The 9,948-nt window shown below is 36.9% G+C and overlaps 1 non-coding gene across 1 annotated transcript; it reads left to right on the forward strand.

Annotated features, from left to right (window-relative positions):
• The first annotated feature begins 9,792 nt into the window (after positions 1-9,792).
• Positions 9,793-9,948, forward strand: LOC149835224 (5.8S ribosomal RNA). The gene has a single exon (XR_016432862.1). It is a non-coding gene; the product is annotated as a 5.8S ribosomal RNA (ribosomal RNA).

The raw sequence follows: 9,948 nt of genomic DNA on the forward strand, positions 1-9,948 counted from the left end.
ATGGGGATTTAGCGTGTTCAATGGGGCTCAACATGTTCAGTTGGCTTTTTTTCTTTGTTTCTGCTGAAAACGATACCATTGCCAACGTCAATATTAATGATGATCTTTGAGCATATTAAGAGCCAAAACTAACAACACCTAGAGAGATTCGTTGACTACAAGTAGTTCTTGTTGGTTGAGTTTCACATAAAATACGGGGATATGGATTCTCTTTTGCGGGTGTTTCATCTGATTAAGGATCATTGATTCCACACCATGAAAAAGTTTTGATGGGGAGTGATGCAGAACGGACTGGAGACACCATCAATCTGGTATGAGAGCTTTAGTTGTTTTCTTCGATCTTCGGTATTGTGAAGTTCAAAGAAATACCCTGGTTAAGGAAAAGGGAGGGTTCCCTAGATTAGTTTATCAGAACAAGTTGAAGCCACAATCTCAACAGATTTGGGGGATCAATGAAAAACTATCAAGCACGTTAGGAGCACCTTAAGGGTGATCAAATAAAAACAATTGAGGTTCTTGATGGGATAAAAGATCTCCTCACGTGCATGCAAGAAAGCTAGTCCTGAATCCTTACAAAGCTAACTGAAGTTGAAAGAATATCAAGAAATCAAGTTCAGCCCACGAATCAAGACATATCAACACCAAGGGAAGGAGGAGGATATCTTGATTGGGGCACGTTAAATACGATGAGGTCATACGATGATCCATCTAGGGTTGAGGCAACCTTGTTCGGGAACACCCATCTACCCAATGGAAACCCGAGCATGGCGTGGGCGTGGGCGTGGGCATGGGCGTAGGTGTGTTCTAGCCAGAGAAGCGTTCCTAACCCCAATGAGACCAAAGCAGGTTATATGTTCTCCCCCCCCCCCCCCCCCCCCAAACAAGGCAGTTAGCTACATCTCATGATCGGGGGTCCCAAAGAGCACCACGTATGTAAGCATGTGCGTCTTGTATCCCCATGTTTGTCAGCATTAATTAGCATTGGAGTTTGATAAAATTGCAAAGACTTAAGTACCCTCTCCTCCATTGGTGCAAAAAAAAATGACGGTTCTTGAAAATGAGTGGTTGTAAAGACTTAAGTGCCCCGAAGATGATTATTTAAGACCCAGTCTCAGCACTGCAGGATTATCCGAGAAAGAAATCTCCCCTGGAGGAGGCCATGAACATCAACCCTCTCACTCTCTCTCTACCTTCTATTTCTGCTTCTGTGCACATCCATTAGAAGATCATACATTGCTCCATCAAGCACCGACTGACCTATACATTGACTATTGTGAAGCCTGATTCAGAGTTTTTACCCTTACAGGAGGAGGGTTTGGGGGCTCCTCCCAGCGTGGGTATCATCATTCAACTAAATGAGTTGTAGATCCTGATTCAGAGTTTTTACCCTTACAAGAGAGGGGTAAAACCTCATCTCACTCTCTCTCCCTTCTCTCTCTACTTCTGTACACATCCAACAAACGATCCAACATTTCTCCATCAAACACCGACTGACCTGCACACTAACTGTAGCATCGTTCAACTTGATGAGTTGTGGAACCTGATTTAGAGTTTTTGCCCTTACAGGAGGGGGGTTTGGGGGCTCCTCCCAGCGTGGGTAGCATCATTCAACTTGAAGAGTTGTGGAGTCTGATTCAAAGTTTTTATTCATTCATATTTTAAGGCATTAGATCTCATTTTTGAACATCCACGCATGTGCAGTTTGCTTTCATCATGTTCAGTTGCTTTCTAGATTATACATTGAATTCTTATGCATTTTAGATCTATCGATTTGTATGTAACCAGAGCTCATTTTAACTTGAATTTTTTACTACAACTTCATGCATATGTCTTCATGCTCTCCACCAAAAATCAGATCATTCTGAGTTTGTTTGACCTACTTTAAAAATCGAGTTTCAAAACCTGTTATTTTGCACCGTCAGGATTTTAGCAGAATCAGGACCAACTTGCGAAAGTGATTTCTCCCTAACCAGAGATGATCTTTCCGATCCGTAAAAAAGGGTTGTTTTATAAATTGAATCTAGTTTGTTCATACCAAATTTCAACGATTTCTATGGTGTTTTTGTACCAGTTTCGGGTCAAAAACCATAACCCTGTCACACTGTGTCATTTTAACGGCTCAGATTTTGATCCATTTTGTTTGAATTTTATTTTCCTAATGGAAGATCATTTTTCAATTCTGTAAAACGGGTTCTCTTCGTTTATGTGTCTAGTTAATACCTGTAAATTTTCAGAATTTTTCATGGTCAATTACTATTTTATTTTGATTAAATACCAGAACCTTGTATCCAGATTTTATAAATGTTCTGATTTTGGCCCCCATATCATGACTGTTGTAGCACTTCTTCAACAAATCGTTATTTGATTGGCAATATTCTTCAGCAAATTATTGTTATAATTTTTTTGAGTCTCTAATGAGTCTCTACTATAATTTGTAGTATTTTTGGGTCTCCAACGAGCCTCACAATGATTTATAGTGTTGTTCGATCTTTTAACTATGATTTATAGTGCTTTGAGTCTCCAACGAGCCCCACAACGATTTATAGTGTTTTTCGGTCTTTTAACTATGATTTATATTGTTTTCGGGTCTCTAACGAGACCCACAATGATTTATAGTGTTGTTGGACCTCGCTATAGCGATTTGTAGTGTTTCTCGCTAAACACTACAGCGATTTGTGATACAAATCGCTATCCGAATCAGGACCAACTTGTCAGGGTCATATCTCTCTAACCAGAGATCGGATTTCAAATCCGTAAAAAGTGGTGTCTTCAATATGAAGTCTAGTTTATTCCTGTAAATTTTCAGCGATTTCTATGGTCATTTAATACCCCATTTAGATCTAAAACTAGACCCCTATCAGTCTGCCTTATTTGAGTGACATAGGTTTTTATTTCATTTTGTAAGAGTCATATCTCCTCAACGGAAGATCATTTTTTAAATCCGTAAAAAGGGTTTTCTTCCTCTATGTGTCTAGTTTATATCTAGAAAGTTTTATAACTTTTTATGCTCATTTGATATTTCGACCCTGTTAAAAACCGAGACATGTTATAAAATGTTATAAAACTTAAAAAGTTTGAAACTTCCTCTATGTGTCTCGATTTTTAACAGGTTTGAAATATCAAATGAGCATAAAAAGTTATAAAACTTTCCAGATATAAACTAGACACATAAAGGAAGAAAACCCTTTTTACGGATTTGGAAAATGATCTTTCGTTGGGGAGATATGACTCTTACAAAATGAAATAAAAACCTATGTCACTCAAATAAGACAGACTTATAGGGGTCTGGTTTTAGATCCAAATGGGGTATCAAATTACTATAGAAATCGCTGAAAATTTACAGGAATAAATTTGACTTCATAACGAAGACACCACTTTTTACGGATTTGAAATCCGATCTCTGGTTAGGGAGATATGACCCTGACAAGTTGGTCCTGATTCGGATAGCGATTTGTATCACAAATCGCTGTAGTGTTTAGCGAGAAACACTACAAATCGCTAAACACTACAGCGATTTGTGATACAAATCGCTATCTGAATCAGGACCAACTTGTCAGGGCCATATCTCCCTAACCAGAGATCGGATTTTAAATCCGTAAAAAGTGATATCTTTGTTATGAAGTCTAGTTTATTCCTATAAATTTTCAGCGATTTATATGGTTATTTGATACCCAATTTGGATCTAAAACCAGACCCCTATCAGTCTGCCTTATTTGAGTGACATAGGTTTTTATTTTATTTTGTAAGAGTCATATCTCCCCAACGGAAGATCATTTTCCAAATCCGTAAAAAGGGTTTTCTTCCTCTATGTGTCTAGTTTATATCTGGAAAGTTTTATAACTTTTTATGCTCATTTGATATTTCAAACCTGTTAAAAATCGAGACACATAGAGGAAGTTTCAAACTTTTTAAGTTTTATAACATCTTATAACATGTCTCAGTTTTTAACAGGTTTGAAATATCAAATGAGCATAAAAAGTTATAAAACTTTCCAGATATAAACTAGACACATAGAGGAAGAAAACCTTTTTTACGGATTTGAAAAATGATCTTCCGTTGGGGAGATATGACTCTTACAAAATGAAATAAAAACCTATGTCACTCAAATAAGGTAGACTGATAGGAGTCTGGTTTTAGATCCAAATGGGGTATCAAATGACCATAGAAATCGCTGAACATTTAGAGGAATAAACTAGACTTCATAACGAAGACACCACTTTTTACGGATTTGAAATCCGATCTCTGGTTAGGGAGATATGACCCTGACAAGTTGGTCATGATTTGGATAGCAATTTGTACCACAAATCGCTGTAGTGTTTAGCGAGAAACACTACAAATCGCTAAACACTACAGCGATTTGTGATACAAATCGCTATCCAAATCAGGACCAACTTGTTAGGGCCATATCTCCCTAACCAGAGATCGGATTTCAAATCCGTAAAATGTAGTGTCTTTGTTATGAAGTCTAGTTTATTCCTGTAAATTTTCAGCGATTTCTATTGTCATTTGATACCCCATTTGGATCTAAAACCAGACCCCTATCAGTCTGTCTTATTTGAGTGACATAGGTTTTTATTTCATTTTGTAAGAGTCATATCTCCCCAACGGAAGATTATTTTCCAAATCCGTAAAAAGGGTTTTCTTTCTTTATGTGTCTAGTTTATATCTGGAAAGTTTTATAACTTTTTATGCTCATTTGATATTTCAAACCTGTTAAAAATCGAGACACATAGAGGAAGTTTCAAACTTTTTAAGTTTTATAACATTTTATAACATGTCTCAGTTTTTAACAGAGTCGAAATATCAAATGAGCATAAAAAGTTATAAAACTTTCTAGATATAAACTAGACACATAGAGGAAGAAAACCCTTTTTACGGATTTAAAAAATGATCTTCCGTTGAGGAGATATGACTCTTACAAAATGAAATAAAAACCTATGTCACTCAAATAAGGCAGACTGATAGGGGTCTAGTTTTAGATCCAAATGGGGTATTAAATGACCATAGAAATTGCTGAAAATTTACAGGAATAAACTAAACTTCATATCGAAGACACCACTTTTTACGGATTTGAAATCCGATCTCTGGTTAGGGAGATATGACCCTGACAAGTTGGTCCTGATTCGGATAGCGATTTGTATCACAAATCGCTGTAGTGTTTAGCGAGAAACACTACAAATCGCTATAGCGAGGTCCAACAACACTATAAATCATTGTGGGTCTCGTTAGAGACCCGAAAACAATATAAATCATAGTTAAAAGACCGAAAAACACTATAAATCGTTGTGGGGCTCGTTGGAGACCCCAAAGCACTATAAATCATAGTTAAAAGATCGAACAACACTATAAATCATTGTGAGGCTCGTTGGAGACCCAAAAATACTACAAATCATAGTAGAGACTCATTAGAGACTCAAAAAAATCATAACAATAATTTGCTGAAGAATATTGCCAATCAAATAACGATTTGTTGAAGAAGTGCTACAACAGTCATGATATGGGGGCCAAAATCAGAACATTTATAAAATCTGGATACAAGGTTCTGGTATTTAATCAAAATAAAATAGTAATTGACCATGAAAAATTCTGAAAATTTACAGGTATTAACTAGACACATAAACGAAGAGAACCCATTTTACAGAATTGAAAAATGATCTTCCATTAGGAAAATAAAATTCAAACAAAATGGATCAAAATCTGAGCTATTAAAATGACACAGTGTGACAGGGTTATGCTTTTTGACCCGAAACTGGTAAAAAAACACCATAGAAATCGTTGAAATTTGGTATGAACAAACTAGATTCAATTTATAAAACAACCCTTTTTTACGGTTCGGAAAGATCATCTCTGGTTAGGGAGAAATCACTTCCGCAAGTTGGTCCTGATTCTGCTAAAATCCTGACAATGCAAAATAACAGGTTTTGAATGTCGATTTTTAAAGTGGGTCAAACAAACTCAGAATGATCTGATTTTTGGTGGAGAGCATGAAGACATAAAAATGAAGTTGCAGTAAAAATTTCATATTAAAATGAGCTCTGATTACATACAATTCGATAGATCTAAAATGCACAAGAATTTAAAGTATAATCTAGAAAGCAACTGAACATGATGAAAGCAAACTGCACAACGTGAATGTTCAAATATGAGATCTAATGCCTTAAAATATGAATGGGTAAAAACTTTGAATCAGACTCCACAACTATTCAAGTTGAATGATGCTACCCACGTTGGGAGGAGCCCCCAAACCCCTCTCCTATAAGGGTAAAAACTCTAAATCAGGATCTACAACTCATTTAGTTGAATGATGCTACCCACGCTGAGATGAACCCCCGGACCCCCCTCCTGTAAGGGCAAAAACTCTAAATCAAGCACATAAGTAGAGAGAGAAGGGAGAGAGAGTGAGAGGGTTGGTGTTCATGGCCTTCTCCAGGAGGAACCCTTTACCTCCCTTGATTTCTTCTCTAGAGAGAAAGAGGGTTTTACAGTGTTTTACGAAGAAGGAAGAAGAAGAAGATGATGATGGAGCAATGTAGAATCGTCTGTTGGATGTGCACAGAAGTAGAGAGAAGAGAGAGAGAGTGAGAGGGTTGATGTTCATGGCCTTCTCCAGGAAGAACTCTTTGTTTTCCTTGATTTCTTCTCTAGAGAGAGAGAGAGGGTTTTACAGTGTTTTACGGAGAAAGAAGAAGAAGACATGGTTGTCCTTTTTTTGAACAGAAAAAGAAGAAGACTTTGAAGAGTCAACATCATCCTCGACTTTCTGGATGGAGGACATGTTTGTCCTTTTTTGAACTATTTGTTTTTTCTTTTTTGAATGAAGGACATTTTTGTCATTTTCTCAAACCATCACTTTATGAGAAGAATAGCAAGAAAGGGTACTTAAGTCTTTGCAACAACACCAGAGTCCGATGCAAAGTTATGTCAACATACACGGGAATACGAGCCCCATGTGCTTGTATACGTGGTGCTCATTCAAAGCCCCGAACACAGACGTGGGATTCAGTGAATCATCGGGGGCGAACATACACCACCCTCTCCAATGAGACCGTTGGCGATGCAACCACACCCCAGGCACGCCCTGTTGGAGAAGATGTCAAGAGAGCATTGGAAGCCTTAACACTCGTTCCTTCATGAGGCATCCACCCGCCATTCTTGCCATTTTCTCGAGGTATTTCCCTTGTCATCAACTCATCGCCCGCTATGGTGTGTTAGGGTACACTCTAGCTGCCAGAAAGCTCTTCAGGAACAGTCGGTGGTAGTGGCCAAACCACCACCGATTTTCCTTTGCAACCCGAGGGTGGCACAGCAGCCAAGCGTTCCGCAGGCCACCACCCACCAGCCAGTGATGGCCGACAGGAGGCCCAACCACCCGTTGTAGCCCCCCCCCCCCCCCCCCCCGATCGTGGCTCAGGCATGGGGTTACTGTGTGAGTGTTCTTGCTTGGGTGGGAGAGTGGTAATTATTTAAATAAATAAAGATGATTTATTATTTTAAATATGACTTTTATTTATTTAAATATGCTTGTTAATTATAATTTATGTAAATATGCTTGGCCGATATGAACTTTTAGGTGACTTTTATTTATTTAAATATGCTTGGAAATGAAATTTTAGGTGAATTGAAATTTTGTCAAAAGTTAAAATAAAATTTGAATTTAACCCTAAACCTAAATTCTTATAAATTGGAATTTAAATAGAATTCAAATTTTAATTGGATTTGGAATTAATTTCACTTAAATTTAGATTTAGTATGTGAGTTTGGATCCAAATTACGTTTGAAAATTTATTGGATTTGGTGATTATGCATAAATTCTGCATTTTATACATATATTTTTATGCATGATCCATCGAAAAAATGCATTAAAAACTCATTCTTATTTGTGCTTTTGATAAACTGCTTTAAAATTCAAAATAAAAGCAAAATCATATATTTAAATCTTTCATGCATTTTTCAGTGTTTTGATTAGTTTATGACTTTTTAATTATTAGTCTAATTAGTTTAGAAGTATTCAACTAATATTTTATTTTGTTTAGAAGTGCTTTTTTATGAAAACACGTTTTTCTAGAAGTAGGCTTTTCAAAATTTTCAAAATTTTCAAAATTAATTTAACCTCTTCTGAAAAAATTGTGTGACTTAATGTGTTTAATATAAAAACCTATCTTTCAGCAGAAAGGAGTGTCTCCCTCTTGAGAAAACACGCCCTCTTCTCCCTCCTCCTCTTCTCTTCCTCCTCCTTTTCATTCCCAACCGGTTTTTCCTAGTCTTCCTCTTTCTCCCCTGTTCTCTTTTTGCTTCTAATCCCTTCTGGCGTTTGTTCTTCTTATCCTCATCGACGAAGGCACGTGCAGCCTAGAGAGAGATTGTTTTTTCTTCTCAACCCCTCTATCGAAGGCAAACTATGAGGTTTGCTTCTTCTCCCTCTTCTCTTTACATTCATGTGCATAGACTAGATTCTTCATTTTGTTCATTGAGTGCATACATTATAATATTGTTTTTTATTGCATACATCGTATGATCCTTTTTGCATTCGCATAGCATATAGAATAGGTTGTTTTTTATTTGCTTTTCTGCATTTAGGTTAAATATATCTTGAAGTAGTTATGTAGTTTAGTGGTTCCTTGAAGTTTGATTCTATTTTAGTTAATTTAGAACATGCTGATTCATCTTAGTGTGCTGGATTAAGAACTCCAACATGATCTCGAAGCACCGTTTTGTCAATCTACACAAATCTGATCGGGATTCGTTTCTGAACTAGATTTGTGTTTGTTGTGTGTTGCACGACTGTAGGTAGGGTATTGTAGAAATTATCATAATTGTAGCTCAGTCTACTAACACAGTTCCAAGCTACAGTACGTTGGACTCAAGCCCAGCCTGTTCCCTCCGGTTTGGCAGGTTTGATTGTGACCATACCACAGAGTGATCTGGTCGGCTAAGGCCGACCCCTTTACCTGCTGGTTATAGCAGTCAACCCAATGTCCGATGAGCAGGGTGATGTCGATCGAGTGAGCTTATCAAGATTTTTTTTTATCACAGTCACCATCAATCCAGTGTGATTATTGCTGAACTCGTGTTGTACGATATAGCTAGGATAGTTCAGTTTTGTTTTAAGGATATACTTAATTAATTCTGAGTTATATTTTTAGTTACTTCATTGGATATGTTTTTAGTAGTTGGATGCAGTATATTCTTCTTCTAGTAGTTAACTCGTTAGGTTACATTGAGTTATTTCTATTTGAAATTAGGTTGTTAGTTTATTGTTCTTTTTATTTTTGATTCAATTAGGTTGCAGTTTAGTCCAAAATTGTTTCTTTAGAGTTAATGCTTTGAATATTTTTTGAGGGTCTTGTAGTTTCTTTTATTATAATTGATTCAGTTATAACCTCATTCACATTTTTTTTATTGATTGTGCTTTCTTTTCTAGCAGTTCATATTTTTCTTAAAGTAGAATCATTAATTTGTTTAGTTTATTCCATGCATAGTTAAATTAATGTTATTCACGGTTTCTTTGTTTTATAATCAGTTAGTTGAATAGTTTGTGTTAGCGTATTTCCAATTTAGTTAACTTGTTTCATTGTTGTTATTACGTTAGTTAGTCTATTAAATAGTTTCACAATTTGTTATTAGTTTGTGCATTGCCTTGTTGTGGGTTCTTTTCATCTGCACCGGGTGAAGCGGAAGGCGCGCAGCCGAAACAAACACAAAACGGTGTTGCATGCGTCAAGGAACTTAACTAGAGGAATGGGCACCCTGATGCGATGAGCAGTGGGGATGACCCTTTGCCTTCAATAAAATGACTCTCGGCAACTAATATCTTGGCTCCCACCACGATGAAGAATGTAGAGAAATGTGATACTTGATGTGAATTACAGAATCTCGTGAATCATCGAGTCTTTGAACGCAAGTTGCGCCTGAGGCCATTTGGATGAGGGCACATCTGCCTGGGCATCA

This window comes from Nuphar pumila, chromosome 6, assembly GCF_984573655.1.
Source record: "Nuphar pumila chromosome 6, dmNupPumi1.hap1.1, whole genome shotgun sequence".
Lineage (NCBI taxonomy): Eukaryota > Viridiplantae > Streptophyta > Magnoliopsida > Nymphaeales > Nymphaeaceae > Nuphar > Nuphar pumila.